Raw genomic sequence first — 20,205 nt, forward strand, 5'->3', positions numbered from 1 at the left:
ATAACACTATTCTTTAGAATCAGAGTTTTTGGCTTATGCTGGATAATTTTAACAACTGCCTGCAGGACACCACCAGAACAGTAGTCTTCCCCATGGTTTGTGTAGGCTGTAATATGACCAACATCCAACACTTCTGTGTTGACAAATATATTTGTACTAGTTATATGAAATGTTCTAATGCTTTGAGAAACTGGATTTTGATAATTATTCTATTGTCTTTAACCTATAATCTTCAAAATTATGAGAAATAAATTGAAACACACCCCAAAAAATTACGATTTCACTATTACAATTTTGTATTCAATCTACATTATGAAAAGCGTTTTTTTTTGTTTTTTTTTTATTCCAGACTTTGAGGTCTAATGTTTGGCACCTTTTAAATGTATTCCTGCTTCCACACGCCTGAATCAAATGAATGAATTACATTCTCTTTTCTACAAATTCCTGCTTATTATTTAATTATTTCACTCAGATATATGTCTCTACTTTAATACACCCAGGACACCAAACGCACCTTAAGGAGTATAACAGATGAAACCTGATATACAGATTTCACTCTTTGAATTTATCAACTGCAGTGCTTTAATTTTGAGCCGACATTCTAAGTGATAGACCTGCATGTTTTGTTATTATATTATGGTCAGTCTGCTCACAGAATGCGGTCATGGAGCCATTCAGCACTTGAGCTCAGCAAGGGCATATGCTCCTGGTCCATTTTTCATCTACAGCCAGCAACTCACAAGTCTGGGGTTGAAGAGGGAGCAGGGGGATGGGGAGGGCTGGTATGCTGACCAGCTTCAGTCTAGACGGTTCAATACGCAGTTGACTTTTTAAACCCGCTTGTCTGGAAAGAGAGCAGTCATGAGGTAAGAGGAGGGGGGGAGCTGCAGCAGAGAAGTAGCAGCAGTGTATTTTGTCTGCCGTAGACAGGGTGGATGTGCTCAGAGCCAGCAAAGATAGGAAAGAAGATAAGAAGAAAAAAAAGGGTGAAAAAAAAGGATGGCTAAAAAACAAGCGAGCGGGAGAAGAAGAGGAGAGAGAAGGAGACAGTGTTGTGGGAGCTGTGAGAGTCACTAGGCTGTGGCTCCATTGTCAAGGTCAGTGAGCTGCGGTGCCCCCCCACATCCCCATCTACTCTCTTGCTGTTCATCTCCTTTCCTCCAGCGGAGCACCTCCATCACTCATCTACACAGCCAGCATAGACGGGGGGAATATAATCTAAATCACAGCAACATGCATCCACATACAGATACAATCATAACACACCCTGCATTGCCTAAACTTTCATGTTTTAGGAAGGTTAGGAATAAAAAAATGATCTACCCGTAATAAATTCTAGAACATTTAAAGAGAATTGGTTTTATACACAAAAAATAAAAAGCTTTTAAACAATTTAGGAAATAAATGATAAAATGATGGCTCTGTATACGTCTAATTGGTTATTTTACTGCATATTATTTGAGGTCCTGTCATCTTACTGCGAGGTTTGTTTCACATTTTAATGGATAACCACCTCCACATGAATGCTTTTCTTTCATTTCTTCTGCAAAGATGGGTTCTGGAGCCTTCCTGTGACTCGCTGAAGACAAAAATAAAGAAGGATAAAAAAAAGGATTTTCCCATTACGACTGTCATTACATCTGAAGGAAAAGGGGAAAGCTTAAGAAGACAGTCCTAATCAGAAAGTATGTGGGCCAAAGGAACATGTGTGAGTGTTTTGCTGCAGGAGGAACTAGTGACAAAACACATGTTAATCATAAAGATTTAAATCAATATCACAAATAACAAGAAAGAAGCAAAATCTTGGGCAAAAATTTGTCTTTTATATAAACAATAACCATAACCACAGGACCAAGTTAATTAAGACATCGGTTAAGGACATGTTGGCCTGTTGGATGCAGGAGTTTGCCCTGCAACTGGAGGGTTGTCGGATCGAGCCCCAGCTCTGGCTTTTGGGTCTTTGTGTCCTCGGGCAAGACACTTCACCTGCATTGCAGCTGTGGCAACAACCTAGCTTGCCACCATCAGTGTGTGTGAATGGGTGAGTGCCTAAATATAGTGTAAAACCCTTTGCTCAAGTCTCCTAACTTGAAAAAAGTCCTCTACAAGTGCAGGCCATTAACCATTTAAAGAGGCCATCACTAGGATCTGACCTCAGTCCTTTAGAAAGCAGGAAGCCCTTTTGCTGGACAAAAATTGGACATTATTTGTTTTCCTTTAGTACAGTTCACTTTCAAAACATACTTTTCGCAACTTGCAAACAAAGCCATGCCACTATCTTTGCCACCACTGGACAGGAATGGCTAGGATGGGAAAAAGTTCAGATCCAGAAAAGAAGGAAAACTATCATCAAAGTTCTGCTTGCTGCATTTCTGTTTAACATGTTGGCACCATCATAACAGCTGCAAAATTCTTATTAGACTGATTAACAGCTTATTTGAACTTTTATTTCTAGTTTTAGATCAGTGTAGGTTAATGTATGTTCCAAGCCAAAGGAGAGGATTTGCTCTGTGTGCCAAAAGATGGCACATCAGGTATGAGTTCAGTACAACATGTGCAGGCCCTGCTTCAAAAAAGATGTTTTAATTCAATAGTTGGGTTGGATTAAGGCCAGTTTGTCCTCACAACAGAAGGAAACCTGCACCAGATTCTGTTTGGAAGCTGATTATGACCCGCTAGAAAACTGAGTCATAGTCAGGTGTTTTTATCTGGTGCAGGGTTCATGTGAATTAATTCACACCTGCACCAGATCCAGCAGTTTAAAAGACAATTCTACAGCACACTTAAAAAAAATATTTACACCTCCCAATCTCATGATTGCTAAAAACAAATCTATTAACCAAACATTATCTATATTGTTTTGGCATTTAGGAAACTAAATAAATTTTGGTTAAGCATAACTAACCAGAAAGAGCACCATCTAATTGTATGTCAGACAAATGTCTTTATGTACAGTGTAGGAAATTATGCGCTTCCCAATTGTAAATCTCATCCGTAAATGAGAAGTATACGAGGTTTATTTCACATTTTAATGGATAACCACCTCCACATGAATGCTTTTCTTTCATTTCTTCATTTCCTAATCTTACCAGTGATTATATTAATGAAAACACTATGTCCATGCCAAAAAAGAAAAAAAAAGAAAGAAAAAGAAAATGAAAAAAAAAACAATCTACTGGACTTTGTTTCCAAATTAGAAGACGTTTCGCTTCCCACCCAGGAAGCTTTTTTAATTCTGACAATGTCATGGTCTCTTTGAAGATGCTGTATCAATTTCATAGCTGCAGCTGGACCTCAAACTTTAGGGAAGATTTGTCTTTATTTGGCATCCTGAAGAAAGCCTTTATTAGGAAATTTGTATAGTTTAAGATTTGTCGGTTTAAAATGCTTGCTGCACTTGCATTGCAGTATCCATTATTCACAATCTTTGCCAGCCTAAGGGAATAAAATCTTTTCATAAAGCACAATGACCTCATCTTTACACGACTGGCAAAAAAGCCCCCTGTGGAATATTCCTTAATTACCTTTCTGCAGAGAAAAGAAGAAATATGATTCTGGCTCAGTTTTACTTTTGCTGGGTATTTACCTTTGAAGGAAAACCATTTAAGGAACTCAAAGCATTCTGCTACTGATTGTCAATAATTAAATCTAGATGAAAAAATGAAGGCAGGTCATATCTAACAGACCGCCCTTGCAGTGATTAAGCACCCACTGCAGTTTATTCCGGCGATGAGGTATGTGAAAAACCAAAGGGCGAGCCAACACAATGCCGACACGCTGTGCAGCGTTAAGCAAAGCATCACTTTTGTCATGAGCATCAGTGATTAGATGAGCTGAGCAATCAGGCCCCCCTCTGGGCTTGTTATTATCACCAGACTTTTATCCAAAAACCCAAAAAAAAGGGAAAACACCCATCACGCACTGTGACATCTGAGATCATCCTGTACGGAAACACCACGCACTTGTGACAGGATTCAAGTTTTCCCTCCTAGACGGGCATCAAACTTTCCGAGTCATAGTATTAAAGAGAATTATTGTCACTCCACATAAAATAATTTGGTCTTCAAAAGCAGAACAATACAAAGCTTTAGTACAAATTAAGGTTCAACAGGTAGGCTCGTGTCCGCTGAGGTCTGCAAACATTTGTTTTGCAGATAGCCTCACATTTTCCTCTAGAATACCTATTCATGCTGTAAATTCATTGTCCCCAATGGGGAAAACAAGTTACAGTGTGTCCATTCATCAACCAGAGCAGAAACTTTCTTACAAAACAAAAAAAACACTTTTTTTGATTAGTGAGAATCAGCAAAGAGCAATTGTGCTAGCATTAACCCAGCAGGAGTAGCTCTAGAAGAGAGCGTCTTTGGGTTGTCCCTGGAGGTACTTTATACCGACGACTGCAGAGATGCAGCAGAAAATCTCTAAAGAAAGGCTTGTCTAAACATACCTATCCTATCCTGTTCTTCAGTTAACATTCAGATTGGCCAATTTGTCTTAAAGCTACAGTGTGTAATTTTCAGCGACATCTAACATCCAGATTGCAGACCGCAGCAACATGAACATCTCCCCCCCACCGCTTCTTCCCCCCAACAGTACGGCGAGCGTTACGGGACAAAATGTCTTCCACGACGTCCGCATCACCTACCTTCTCAAGTGATGAGGTTTGTTTACATAGATAATTTTACAGATAGTATTTCATTAGTCTGTGTTCTCAGTTCATCTCTCTCAACTTGCCGTAGTTACTTTCGAGCGTAATGGGCGATCTTGCAATTGCTAGTTTGTTGGCTCTGCGCTGCCGTAGCGCAAAGATGTCTGCCTCCATGGCTGCGAGACCCGCTCCTATGTAATTATAAATAACGAATTCTAAGGCAACGCAAATATTAAGGTTAAGAGGCTGAGCTCGTAGATGATGATAAATAACATAGTTATGTATAATATATTACATTTCTGACTGTATATCCCTGTAATTATGACACACTGTAGCTTTAATATCATAACTGTACCGGGACAGGATCTTGAAAGAAGCTCAGACTTTTCAATATCATCTTTTGTTTTGTGTTCGCTAAAACAGGTGATCGTCCATCAAGATGAAGTACTTGCACCCTTTGTGCCAGGACACCCTGTCTCTCCTAAAGATGTGCTTCTTATCAGGGCCTGCTTTGAGAGGAGTTTGTTTTGTTCTCTCAGCACCGGCAGCAGGCTGGCCCCTTAAGGCATCTGTGCTCAAGGACGGGGCTTTCTCACTGTCTTCTTTGTAAGTCTTTTTTTTTATGACATCTTTTACTTAAAGAGAAGTTTTCAAATATACCTCATGCCTGTTTTTTTAATACAGGGCAGACCAGATATGGGTGATGCTCGTTCGTTCTTATTATTATAAGAATTTATTTTTACAGTGCTACTTTGATTCTCTACACCAATCTCCTTTGTTAGCAGAATTCACTCAGATTCATTTTTCAATTCACAAGAGAATAATATTTAACTCTGTTCTATTCAAAAACCTTTCATTCAAAGCTTTAAGGACTATTTTTTCAACTAGATCCCTTGTCTTGTCAGTTTTTTCAGTCTAGGAGCACTAAACAGAAACTACAGAAACTACATTTTAACTTTTAAACACAAAGTAATTTCAAACAAATCCTATTATCCCTAATCCTTCCTGCAAGTGAGTACAATCACATTTCACCAAGAGCTCATGAAGTTCTGTCATAATTAGATTCTAAAAAGACTGCATAGGCTGTCGAACACAGCACTTGTCAGGAAATGGTTAAAGTGGAGAACACTATTTTTTGGAGGAATATTTAACTTTCTTCCTGATAATTATTCCAAACGAGTTGGCATATTTGAACATTATCACCGGGTAATGACGCAAGTGAACGGCATTGTAAAGGGTGATCTTAACAAGTTAGTTAGAGCCATTTGGTATTGCAGTTGCTCACAGTGTGCTGCTTCCTTCTAAAGGCAAGATGATTGGCTCGCACCTGTGCCTCATCTTCAACACAACCAATCAGCATCCACTTGGTCATTCAGAGCCACCAGCGTCAGAGGCTACAATGACACACAGGCACCATGTGCCAGACGTTTGACGAAAGTTTCAGACACTGGGCGCCACATGAGTCACTGAACACAGCCACCGCCCATGTGTGCCAGGACCTGCGAGTTCACCATGTGTGAAAATGTGACAGAGGACAGTGGTTGACTACCAACTTCCGTCTTGGACGCTCCCCAACACAGTTTGAACAAAAGTTATGATAACACATTCTGAAATGGCAGACTCTTGGAGCTATTCTCAATTGGCAGTGCAGGTTTTTGCTAAGTGCACAATGGCCAAAATAAAAAAGGTGAACTACTTGTAACTCTGAAGAGACCATCTGGATGCAGGAACACTGAGTTATTGCACAGAGGGAGAACATGCTGTGGCTTGGAAGGATTTGTGTCATATTTCAAAGAAAACTTATTTTTGCCAACTTTGTCTATTACTGCAAAAGCAACAGATCTTTTTATTATCAATACATTTACTGAGCTAATATCTGTGGATGTTTTTGGTAGTTTATTCATGGTCTAAAAACTTTATAGATGAGATTTAACCATTTATGCTGCAAGAGGAAGCAATCCTTTTAGATATTATAATCTAGTCGGGTAAGCCAGGTCATTCAGATAATTTGAATTTAAGTCTCTTTGTTTAATGAGGAAGGAGAAGGTTATTCTGAATAAGCTGAACGTAAATAAATTGTTTAGAACATTTTCAAACATGTTAATATAGATGTACTAATATAGATGTACTAAATCTCAGGTGCTCTCAAACCTCTAACAGCCTGTTTCAGGATTGTCTTTCCTTCATTCATACAGGATTCCTTGTTGCTGTTGTTAAATAAGGATCCACTTCACATCATACTGCCACCACCTTGTTTTACAGCATGGATTTGGTGCTCACACTGAGCAATGTGGTTGTTTTCTGTATGTAGATCAAAAAGAACCATGGCTCTGCTGATGCTAACTTTGTGTCAGGAGTCAGTTTGGTGCAGGAAGGCCCAGCTGCAGACTTAAAGAGCTACTTTGCTCCAACCTATCCTCTAATATAGGCCGGGGCTTTAATTTCACTCAGGTACATCTTGGTCCAGGCCATTATTGGAAGGAGGCCAGAATTAGAGGCAGGCCTCTATTTCTATTTGATCAAAACAGACGACCAGTGGAATGATTAAAAAACAGATTTTGTGTCTCCTTGAACCTATAAAATACTAGGTTCATTTATTGAAAAAGTACAGTTACCATAACGGTATACAGAACATTATTCAGAGATCTTCCAGCAGCTGCAATTTTTCTGAACGCCAATACAAAAAAAAAAAAAAAAAAAGACAGAGTGGAATCTTGGGCAAACTGACTTGCGAAACAAAGTTTAAAAAAAAATTAATGGAAACTGCTCTGCCATCATAGCGAAATTTTATTTGAGGCAGGCTAAGTGGAAGTTGGCTACCAGTATCGTATATTTCAAGGTAAATTTAGAACAACGAAGACCAACGAAAATCTGTCATTTTAACGCTGCCTGGTTACCTCCAGACCTACCCGTAATCACATTTGTCTTTCAGATCAAAACGATTGTGAAAGGCCACTACGATCTCTGTGTAAGGATGGGACTTCCCATGCTAATGGCTTGGATTTGTTAGCAAACATTGCCCCCCTGTGGTACTTGTATGTTACTATCACAAGTTGTTGAGGACTGCCCAGGAACATCGTTGGTTTTAATTATAGCCCCGGCCTGTATAAGAGTCCGGCCACTATTTACCTCCGCCGACAGCCAGACAGGCCATTATTAGAGACCCGGCCGCTAATGGAATACAGGCCAATATTAGAGAATTTACGGTAACTTTCTAAATGTGACGGGCGCCGCCATTTTGATTTGCTTGATTCCCTCCTTCTTCGTCTTCTTCTTCTTGTGTTTCATGGTGGTTTGGAAACAACTTTTGGTGCATTACCGCCACCAACTGCTTGATTTCCTCCTTCAATACTGGCAGTAATACCGCAGATCGTCACTAGAAGGCGAGGAGTCGAGGAACCGAGATAGCTTGATGTGTAAACGGTCGTCAGAACTTGGTTAACTGATCCGAGCTAGGACCGGTCTCGGCATGGATCGGTTTTTCAAGGGTAGTGTAAATGGGTTATAAGGCACCAGAAGCAAAAGCAATTCATTCATTTCTTTCAGGTTTGTTGGAGGTTTGTTGCCTTTTAAAGTTTCAGGATGGTAGTTTTTTTTTAAGGTTATGATTTGGGAACCCTTCATTTAGGGTAACGCCACATCTTGTTCTTCCATTTCCCCACCAAAATTTGTGGTTTTAAAGTGATTTAAAATAACATTTTCAAGAATTACAAACAACTTTGGAGGCAGCAACCTTTTAAACTTAACTGTGATCATTGTTTGAGTTTTGAAGGACAGGAAAAAAAAAAAAAACTTCCAAAAATCATGGCTTGGCTGCAATTTGTTCACAGAAACAAATGTAATGGAGTACACCAGGTGGGTGTTGGTAAAGTATACCAGGGAGAGCACAATTTGTATGGAAGGAGACAAAAAATGCTAGGTGATTGTTCTATCAAAATATACAGCATGGGTGTCAGAGGTCATGGAAAAGCACAGGAGAGTCAATGAAATTTGTCATTTTGATTTCCTTTTCTTAATAATGCAGCTGAAAATGTACTATATGGGAAATTGCTGTCCCACTGGTGGAAAATCCTAAATAAAAGACAAGTGTTTCTGTTTTCATGGCAGTGGGGATGTTTTAGGTTGGGAAAGGAGTCCAAAAAGTCTTTAATTGAGGTGACGAAATCCCTCTGAGAGCAGAGGCTATTGGCTACGTGTAACATGATATTCTGTTGTGCAACATTTACAGTATCTAATAGCAGTAGAAAAGGTGAGAGCCTTGAAAGAATGCATCTCTGTAATTCTATCAGTAAATTAGCTATGACTCATTAAGCTGAGCCGTCCCCCGAGGAAAGTAAATATTTTTATAAGAGATGAAAAAGTGCAATCAAATTGGATAAGGCAAGATTTGCTGAGTGGGCTCTATGTCGGTACTGGAAGTTTTGAAACCTGGCAGCTGCTTATTTATTTATTTATTTATTTGTGAAGGACAGCTTATTTTTTTTGTCTGGTTGTTTTTTCAAACCTTTCATCTTTTTTTCTAAGACTTTGGGTGTGTTGTCTGGATGGAAATACTACAGGGCTATCACCTGCCCCATTCAACTGTAAGAGACACAATAATGCTGAAAATATATATGGCTCCAACAGATAATTTGTGGGTAAGAGACTCCAGTTGTGATGTGAATGTAACTTTTTGGTGTGGATGTCAGGGTACACAATACAAATCCCTCAACACAGATTTATCACTTCAAAAGGCCTCAATTACAAGGGATTATCACGACCTTTCCGTTAAGCATCCCAGATTTCAGCGATGATTGTGAGAGCTGGAATGCCATCCTCTCTATTGTCAGGGACGAGCAGCTCATCTCCACAGGTGAGAAACAGATGCCAAGTTTCCACAGGCTAGGATTATCAAACAAAAAATGAAACAATACAATTTTTAAATTGCTGATATCCATGTCTGCACAACAGCTGCTCAAGTAGGTGTTTAAAGGAAACAGGAAGAAGGATAAAAACAATTTAAATGTCTTCTGTCAAGATTGTGGAAAATAGGTTAATCAGGTCTTCTCACATGATGCCAGTAAAAGCCATTACTTGTGCTTTAAATCTGTATCCACACTCTTTCGAGAGCTGGGGAGCCTTAAGATATCAATGGGGAAGACAGAAAAACAACGATGCGGGACACAGACAGTTCTCAAAGAGGCTGTTGGGACCAAGAAGTGGAAATAAAGAGCAGAACCCTAAGCTGGCCCTGATAAGTGAGCCCACTCAGGGTCATTCTGGTCGTGTCACATCAGAGACCATTACCAATTTACTATTAGCCCTCATTAGGTGTAAAGGGGCTTACTCACAATCCTGACATGTCTTTCATTCACTGATGATGACCGGTCCAACCTGAGCAGTATCCACTGAGCTTTCATGCATGGATAAACTCAAAAAGCATCACCTAAGGCATCCTTAGCTTATATCCAGTCCTTTGTGGTATAGCCCATATTTGGACACCAGAGAACTCCCGTTTAACATTGACACAAGTTAAACAGTTGTTTTGTTGCAACTCAATGAAATGTTGCACATATGTATAGAATGTATGGACTCTGCAACTTAAACGTATCCAGTTATAACCCTTTTGCGGAGCTGAAGGGTGTATAATTTGACACTCATGACTCAAACTAGAATCAGAATTTCTGCTGGTTTTATCTAAATAATTTTTATTTTGCGCAAAAATCTAAACGTTTTGGCTTAATAACTGCTCTAAGTGGGTTGTTATTTCAGTAAATATCCTGTTTTAGAGTCCATATATTCCAGCTAACAATGATTTAATTGCTATTTTAGCTGTCAATTATTTCAATTAACAGTTATCCATAATCAGTCTATTTTTTTCAGCCCCACTATAATGACGATAGAGAACTTCCACTAATTACTGAGAATTGTATGGATAATTTTGGAAATTAATTTACTTTTATTAAAATGATGAAAACCTAATAGAATTACTGGTTGAATGAAGATAATTTGAAATTCATAGCTACCTGTGATATATATGATTTTGAGCTTAATGGTAAATTAAATGCAGAAGTTACAGCGGAATCAATCATTAACAAATAAAAACTTTAATTTTTCTCAGGTAACTTTCTACGTTGAGAATATATTGTTAATAAAAGGGAGCTAAAATGACCTCAATAGCTTCCCTTTCTGTCAATCTAAGATTTGTACAAGGTCTAAGGTCAAGGAAAGGACAGCTCACATTCTTGCAGATCCAACACATCCTGGACACAAACTGTTCAGACTTTTACCTTTAGTTTAGCATCACAGAGATCTATAAACACCAGCCATGACCAAGGCAGTTTCTTCCCCAAGGCTGTTAATCTAATTAACACTTGACAGTTAGAATGCTCAGAGCAACAACGTGTCTATTTCTACCAATCCAACCAAGTCTTTCTTCTAGTAAAACATATATGTATATATATATTTCTATTTTTCCTTTTAAGTACTACTACTTAAAACCTCTTCATTGAGAGCAAAGTTTGGGCAAAGTCAAACTCTTTAAAAGTGTTTTATGAAAATACTCAACAAATGCTAAACAAGGGATTAAATCACACACTATCACTTCACAAATTGACTATACCAAGAGTAAAGCCTTTTTTTGTAACTCTGGTGGGCTTTAAGATTAAAGTGCTCTGTCGAATTATTTTATTTCTGCTTTTAACTTTGCTTTTGCTCTATATGTTAATAGACTTAAGTGTTGTCTGTATTAACCATTACAAGACTACAGTAGAGGTATGATATTGCAGATTTGCAAGTGGACGTATGGAAAAAAACAAACAAAAAGGAAAATTGAATGCCAAGAAAGATAAGACATTAGTAGTAGAGCAGGGAATATTAGCCCGAACCCGACGGGACCCGAGAGGTCCTGCCGGGTTCGGGCGGGTTTGGGCTGTACTTTTTATTATTTCATTCGGGCCGGGCCGGGCTTTAAACCGTTATATGCGCGTCATGTTAAGATAAAATACCGCTGTTTTTTTGTTGATGCTTGTTATTTTTTCTTTTAACTTCCTTGGTCAGAGAATATATTTAAGCCTAGAATTAAGTTCTTGTTCAGACATCTAGGCTAACTATTCTGAATAAAAATAGTAAAAATATACAGCAAAAATGATTAATTCTTGACTGATTGTGATATGCGCACAATTTAAAAATGTCGGGCTGCAAACGGGTCGGGCTCTACGAAGCTGTCAATCATAACGGGCCGGGCCGGGCACGGGCCTGGTTCTTTCGGACTCGGGTCGGTTTCGGGCTGACTTTCAAGGCCCGTTTCATGCTCTAATTAGTAGTACTTGGATGGATGCGTGAGTATGTATGTACTGCCAACAGATGGAGATGCGGTACCACAATGTGTATGTCTGCTAATTTTCGCCTAACCTAGCATAAACCAGATTGAAACGTGTAGTTCAATTTGAATCATATACGGTATCAATCCGGAAAGCCTCATGTAGAAATTGTTCGCAAAAGAGAGGGACATTCACTAGCTTATTGGGTACCTGCCTCCCATGTCCAAATTTTAGCCAATCACAGCAGCAGTAGTAGCTGTTGACATATCATATTCTTAATTTGTTTTACATCTGGTGGAGCAACTGATCAAGCTTAAAAAAATTCAGTTTAGAGAAACGCGTAAACAGCTTTACATTCACAAAGACAAAAATCACATACACTTGCTCGTTTTTCAAAAAGAAAAAAAGAGGGTGTGGCAGCTAAAACCAGGAAAGCTATCGGTGTTTTGCTTCAGCCTTCTGCGTCTAGTTGACCCATTGATTTCATACACGTCACTGCATTTCATTGGTCCGAAACATATCTGTATCAAGACAAACTTATCTGTTGGCTTCTGGCAAGATTTATTGTTGGGAGTTGGTAAAATCCCAAAGGTAAGATTTTGACTGTTGTAAAAATCCTTTTGAAGCTCAAAAAGGAAATAGTAAGTACTATAAAGACAAACACTTGGAGAATATTTCTTTATGCTGGCAGTTTTAGTCCATGAAGCAGACACATGGCTGTCCGAATTTTCACGCTAATCACTATGTAGGACCTTATATAGTGATTAATATATAGGGCTCTATATAGTGATTATGCCATTTTAGATGAGTGTCAAACTCTCGTCTAGTGGATGAAAAAGTAGTGGACTAGTAATTTCCCACAGCCATCTACAGACCTAGTTTACCATTACCTTTTAAAACCGAGAGAGAGTACACATTAATCACATTAATTAAATTAACACAATTGAAGTAACATGAAAATATGTTTTTTTTTTTTTTCATTTTCTTTAATAGGTTTAAAATGATTAGGCCTCTGTAAAGACTATTGTTTTTTAACCAAATTTGGACCAATAAAAAATGGATAATGGCAGCAGCTGACGTTTCTTTTGGAGAATGCTATTCTATAATCTAAAATATTTTAATTAGAATTTACAGGGTTTTTCTTTTCATAATACATAAAACAGTACCTGTTTTTAGGGTGGCTGACATTTTATTAAAACTAACAAGTCTTTTCTGCAGCTTTTGTCTTAGGACTAAATTATTAAATAAGATAAGTATTTAATATAATAGAAGCACTAAAGTTGAGGTGTAACCTTTCCTGGCTCAAATAATCCTCCTCTATGTGTCCGATCTATCGGAGTTAATATTTAGGAACATACCTCAAAGCAGGTGTGTTAATAATGCTATCAACCAGACAGCCCTTCTACTGTTTTGATACCTGACCATTGTGATGTCATGACAGAAAGTGAAGGGGAGGGAGACTCGGAAGGGGAGGAGAGGCTTGTGAGGATTTTTTTTTTTTTCTTTTTCACAGTTCGGCAAGTCCAGGCAGAAAGGTAGAAGCGAAAATAGCTCAAGGGGCAAACAAGGTAACCTTTTTCAAAAGACGCTTCAGGGGGTGTCTGCCAAGTCCCACACAATACTGTCTGCAGTGAGCGACGAACTGCACGGAAGAATGAAACATCTCAGCATGTCTAAGAGCACATTTAAGTTAGAACAAATCAAAACACAGCTTATAGTTCTTTCTTTAATATTAACCAGATATCAAAGTGGATACATTTTCTTTTTTCAGAAAAAATCATAATATAAACTCCCTCCCACTACTGCCAGTCACCATTACACCACCTCTATCTTAAAAAACAATGTAAAAAATCTTTATGTGATGTATTCAGAGTACATAACAAGGAAATGATATGGCATAAATAGTGAAAGCAAAACATAAAGTATTGGTTGAAAGCATGCAGCACTGCTATTCCTGTTAAACTTTATGACATCTCAGGACTATTTTTTCCCATTTTAATCGTGTTTTTTTGATAAATGAGCTATCAATAAATACGCAAATGTCAGCGCAGCGTCTCATGTCATAGAAATACTGAAAAATGCACCCTCTCCTCTCTGGTTCCGCTGCAGATAAATGCAGGGGCGACACAAGGATGGGGCACAGGGGTCATGGACATGCATCTTGTTCTCATGGCATCATGACTACAGAAAAAGCCACAGGCAGCGGATTCGTAACTATATTAAGATATATGTCATGGTAACTGTTGACAAGAACAAGACCCAGAGAATTGCATTTCCCAGTTTGCTTGAAAGATGACCATATGCCTTCAAAGACATGTCTGTGATTTACGAGGGGCATGGGCAAAAGTATACAACAAGTCTGAACATGCCAGCAGGAAGATCCCTATTAAAGGCCCACTCCGTTCTAAAATTGGAAAGAGAGGGGGTACAGGGATCAGATGGCGGAGTTGTTTACAAGATATATTTCTATTTATACACAAAAAAAAGTTTTGTGTATAAAGTTTTTTGTTGTTTTTTTTTTTTTTACGTGCAGATTGTTTATCTGGATGTGATTTTGATGAAAAGATATTAAACGGATCTAAGATAAAGCTTTAGCTTAATGACTCAGATGTTACAAGAAATAAATTGCAGACTTGTTTTGACATTTGAAACGCATTAGTTTAGTATGCGTCATAAAAATCCATGGCCAAATCAAATGCTAGATAAGAAACAAAAACAAATTCAGAGTAAAATGAGTAATTTACAGAAACAGAACAGCACCAGTTAAATCCCCTCTGAGTTGTAAAGCCAGGGTACATCCTCTATGACTTCCTTCATGGCTAATGTCGCAGATAGAGCCGATTACTCCTTGATCTACATTCTTTCTGCTCAGCCAAGGAAGCCCTCCTAAGCCGCCTCTCTGTTGTCATGTTAGTCACATGGAATGACACAATTAGCTCGTCTGGTTTGAATGACTGTATTTTATAGAAAAAAAAAAACAACAGAATTGTATTAAGAAGATTTTTTCCAGCTAAATTGTCTTTACAATCTCTGGATTTTGGTAAATTTTTGATAATGGGAAAAGATAGTGTGACCAATGGTAATGGGAGCATGAGAGCAAATGCTGTATAACAGGGTTTAAGAAACAAAACAAACCAAACAAAAACCACTTATAACTGGCTTAAGCATGTTAAATCAGCGAGAAGCAGGCCAGCATTATTAAAGCCAGGACTTATGTCTGGATTCTCATATTTACTAAACCAGCATAGTTCATTAAGGATGAAATAGCTATACTTCATCCACCCTTTCTGGTATCTCCTGAAAATGTTGCACTTACCATCCAGAGTAAATGACGTCTAAAGGCGCTGGTGACGATTCTTGGTCATCCAGGTAATAGTCATTCCAAAAAAAGAATATTAAAAACAACTCATCCAAGCTTTGCATCTATGAAGCTTTTTCAATTCAAAATGAAACAAATGGAAATTTTGAAACAAATTAAAACTAATTAAAACTAATTTTGAGTTGAAAAAGCTTCGTAGATGGGAAGCGAAACATCTTCAAACAAAGTCCAGTGGATTTTTTTTTTTTTGGGGACGTCTAAAGGCCTTAGAAAGTATTCTTGTTTTCATACGGCTTGTTGCGTCTCTCTGCTTTTTCCAACCTAATTTTCTCACCTAACACTTCACCAGTACTGATATTACAGAAATAATAGTATGTCCAAATGTAAGTACCAGTGCCCTGGTAGCGTGTCCAGGGATTAGAGTCTTTGAATGGTGAAGCTGAACATAACCCAGTTTCATATTGGATCTCTGAGAATCTCACAAAATACAAACTTGTGAAAGTACCTTAAGTATGAAATTATTACATGCATTTCAATAAATGATAAGTGTTTTCATTTAGTCATTTTCATTTGAATGTGCTTTACTGGAGTCATCCATGTTTGTCAAAGAACATTACTGCCACCTACCGGTTTGTAACGTCACAGTGCGGTATCGGCTGTTGAGCAAGTCCCAGTGCTGTATCTGGTGTTTGTCAAAAGGCCATTATCCATGATGGCGTCAACCAGTGAACTATTCAAAGCAGACAATAACGGATTGAAGAATATGTTTTTCCTCTGGCCAGAAGTTCGATGTCAAATCTTCCCTCTTCAAGTTGGCAATCCAATGACGAACCCGTCCGTGGTGGATCATAATTTGAAAAGGTGAAACAAGTAACTTTTTTTTTTCCACTTTTACCCGATGTATTACAACATCCAACTGCCATGCACGCTGGCATTGTCAGTAAAACTATAGCTTACACAAATTTCAATGGTGAGGTCCTCTTGAAATCTAAAATAATTGTTTTTGATTGCGATTCTAGTAGTTCCCATTGATTTTGCTTGTAAAGCGGGGAGAATGGCGCCAGGCTTACTGCACCGTGACGTAACTGCCGGAAGATTGGCCAGTACTGGACTGAGTGATCGAGATGAAAAATATTGTTTTTATGTTTTCAATGATTAACGCTAAATTTATTAAATCACCACAAACGTATTAGTTTTAGGTATAAATAATGACCCCTTGGTTATTCCTTACTGACTGGACTTTTCCTTTAAACCTAACTGGATAAATGTGTGAAAATCCTTATCCGCTGTTGATTCAACTCCTGTTTTTCTGACAGAACAACTCATCATCCCGAACCATTTGAAGTGACAGCTACAACCGGATCTCCAGGACTGAATGATTGCCATCAGAGACTTTTGTTTTTTTTTTAAGTCCTTCAACAGCAGTCTGAAGAGCTCCACGCTGCTTCAACACCGCGAGAAGTAGCTTAGACCCCTACCCAGTGTTTACATAATCTCACCCATCCGTCTCTCACTCAACAGTGATGGAGGGCCGCTGGGCAATGAGGCATTTACATCTCATCCATGGCCTGTTTGTCTCCAATGAGCACTGGGAGCCTAAATGCAAATAGCTGATTGTTTGTTTTTTGTTGGCTCAAGTTAAAATAACAGAAGTGTAACAAATAAAGCAATAAAGAATGTTGTTGTGAAGCATTGGTAAAGTGTAGAATAATTTGGATATAAATATAAATGTTGACATCTTTTCCCTTGAAATTGTAGAAATGATTGCATGCTTTTAATATATTTACACTAAAGAATTTGCAACAAAAAAAAACACAATAAAAAAAAGATATATATTCTTACTTTGTATAAACTTTCCACTTTGTAAAGTGAAAGCGGAGATGAATAGTTTAACAATGTTTTATAGATCTTTTGGATGGTATAAATCAGGCTCAGAAAACAGCAACATATTCTGTAGCTAAAGCAAAGTCATAGATATCAATTCAAGCGAAACTGTTCTATTCAAACATAAACATGACAATACCGCTATCGCATAAACCCATGCTAAATCTCTTAGTGACACTTCCTTTACATAAATACAAACACGGCAAAAAAAAGGGGGTGAAAACATTCGGGCCCTGCATCTAAGGGTTGGCAGAGAAGCGGTGAAAGATGGTTGAGTACATTCCCAGCCCTGGCAGAACAAATGGTGCTGTTGTTTGGGTTCAGGGAGCTGGCCCTCAGAGAGGGCACCACAGGAGGGAAGCAGAGGGGAGGGGAGGCTTGACGGGGACAGACGAGGACACTGGAGCTGGGTGGCCACGTTGCTTGGTTCACACTAACAAGCTCAGCCTCGACAGAAAAGTTCTAGAGAGAGGAAAGATTCTCGGGGGAAGAATTCTGTTCTTGATAAAGTTTCTGTTTTCCTTTGCAAATAAGGTGAAAACTGCAATAAACTAATTTTAATTACCATTATGTGTGATTTAGGATAAAGGTAGAGTTGCAGTTCGACATGGGTCAGCATATAGTATATACCCAGGTTTATTACTTTTCTGTTTCAATAAAACGTAGATTTTGTCATAAAACTTTAGATTTAAATAAGGGCTGGAACTCACTAATTATTTTGCAAATGGATTAATCAGTTGAATATTTTTTTCTATTAATCTATTAATAATCAGATAGCCAAAGATTCTTTGAATAAATATTTTTACGAAAGTAAACCAGGTGAAACTCAAACTTTTCCACTTGAGGAATTCTGGATAGAGGATATTGACATTGATTTTTTTTTTTTTTACAATCTTAGTAAAATTACTTAACTAAGTGAGTTGCACTGTCAGCCAAAGTTATGTTTTAGAGTCTCTATACTCCAATTAACGATTAATCGATTTCTAAATTAGTTTATCTGATTAACTCTTTCGGTCCTAATTTAAATGTCACTTTACATCATGATACTTTTAATGGAAGTTATCAGGAATCTTACATCAGCCCATGTCTCGTCGCAGCATGGAACTACAAAAAAATATCATCAGGATTTTGTATCCCAAACATGTGGTTAAAATAAATATAATAAAATAAAAATGATGCTCTAAAAGAATGGGCAAGTGTAATTTAAATAAATTGCATTACATTAAGTGGTGAGGTATAACATTGATCTTAGAACCAGCATGCTGATTATTACATGTACCTTGATGAGGTAGAACATCAAAGTCATTTTTGTTGGCACTGAATGACCGAGTTTTGTTTATTGTGGTAAAGTTGATCAATTCCAACTAAAATGGATTGTTAAACAATACAGCTTTAGTATTCCTTTCTGTTCTGATGCTGCACAGCTCTTTGAGGAGGGTAAATCAGATCAAAGGAAGCTGTGGAAGACCGTCTCATGTGGCACAGACAGCCTAGGGGATTCGTCTGTCATTCGCGGCGATTAGCACACCAATGGAACAGTAATACTGCTCATTGTAGCACACAGCAGTAACGAGTAAGCCTTTGACATGTCTGTGGCGATAACTCAAACGAGTTAATAATGAGAGTTCCTAATGAAGTAGCAGCTGCTCAGATCTAAACACCTTATTTGATATATATTTGCAGACAGACTGACTGTCTTAGCATTATTACACTATTTCATGTTATTTATGACAGGTAACTAAAGATAACCAAAATATTATTGCTGCTTCATTTTTCTATTGTTTGTTTTTGCTTTCATTTAAAAGGGGGTCCCAATAAGAGTAAGAAACAATAGAACATCTGGACAAAAGAAAACCCACTTCTACACTCAGCTTCTAGGGTCTGCGTTGAACGTGAAGAAGGATCAAATGATCTAAACAGCATCCAGACATGACAACACTCAAATAATTTGTGTAAACACACATGGTGTGATGAATCAATGATTATACAAGCAGTATAACCAGAAGCAGATCACTTTTTCATCCCGTGAATAATTATGGGGGGCCCATGTGTACCGACCAACTGAAAACAACAACCGCGAGCAAAGGACCTCACTGAAATTCTCTCCAAATAAAGCAACTGTTTTTTGTTTTTTTTATTCCTCTAATGAAAATGTGGATGACGCATTTAGCTTATTTGAAACATGGATTCTAAATGCTTGACCAAATGGTTTTTTTTTCATCTATATGGGTTACAACTGGAATTGATGTGAAGATGGATTAATAGCATTCAGATTGAAGGAGTAGAAAGCATTAGTCAGGGTGGTTCAGGAACCCCTGAAGCATGACGCCTTCTCTCACTTGAAGGAGTCCAATTCTAATCATCCCCAAGTGGGCTGGAGGCATTCGCTCACCTGGTTTCCAAGCTCTATTGGCCACATATCTTTATATCTAGGAGAAATTTGTCACAGCAATCAGGCGTGTCTGTGCACAAGTTGGCTATAACTATATACCAGGTTTTAGGCTATATAGAGTTAAAGAGAGCTGTTTGTGATTAAAGAGTGGATTCCTTCATGAATAACTTTGATATTTCTTCAAGATGTTCAACAAAAAAAATCATCTACAGTGATTTTTGGAGCTGTAGTTTTGACTTCTGGCAGCTGAATCTTTGGTTTTTGTTTTTACTCAGCAGCTCTTTTTAAGTAATGCCATTAGCAATAAAAGCAGACATTTTCAAGAACTTCACTGAGGGTTTTAGAAATGTTTGGGGGAGAGAAAAAAAAAGTGAAGCCATTGCAGAAATCCTCCAATTCTGCCTCAGACCTAATGGCTTCTGGAGGTCTGGCAATGGTTTGCATCAAGGCGGAATGTCAAAAGGTTTGAGTGAGATGACCAGACGCCTCAGTTTACTGTGCTTGGAAAATTTTAAAATTATCTTCTTCTTTTTTTAAACTTTTATTGTGTTTATTAAGTCATTCCATTTGCATAGATTATTTGAAAATAAAATTGGATTGGCTTCTCCAACGATAGCATTTTTACTAGCTTTCTCAGCTTCAACATATACAAATAATTTTA

The 20,205-nt window shown here is 38.0% G+C and overlaps 1 protein-coding gene and 1 long non-coding RNA gene across 3 annotated transcripts in view; one reads left to right on the forward strand and one right to left on the reverse strand.

The window, feature by feature from the left end:
- arl15a (ADP-ribosylation factor-like 15a) overlaps positions 1-20,205 on the reverse strand; it is a 129,558-nt gene that overhangs the window by 17,971 nt on the left and 91,382 nt on the right. The gene's annotated exons all lie outside the window — the stretch shown is intronic.
- Positions 909-17,071, forward strand: LOC119778175. Its single transcript, XR_005280027.1, has 3 exons — positions 909-1,097; positions 5,072-5,254; positions 16,585-17,071. It is a non-coding gene; the product is annotated as an uncharacterized LOC119778175 (long non-coding RNA).

The sequence above is a fragment of the Cyprinodon tularosa genome, unplaced genomic scaffold, assembly GCF_016077235.1.
Source record: "Cyprinodon tularosa strain WSP-4 unplaced genomic scaffold, ASM1607723v1 ctg130, whole genome shotgun sequence".
In the NCBI taxonomy this organism is placed as follows: domain Eukaryota; kingdom Metazoa; phylum Chordata; class Actinopteri; order Cyprinodontiformes; family Cyprinodontidae; genus Cyprinodon; species Cyprinodon tularosa.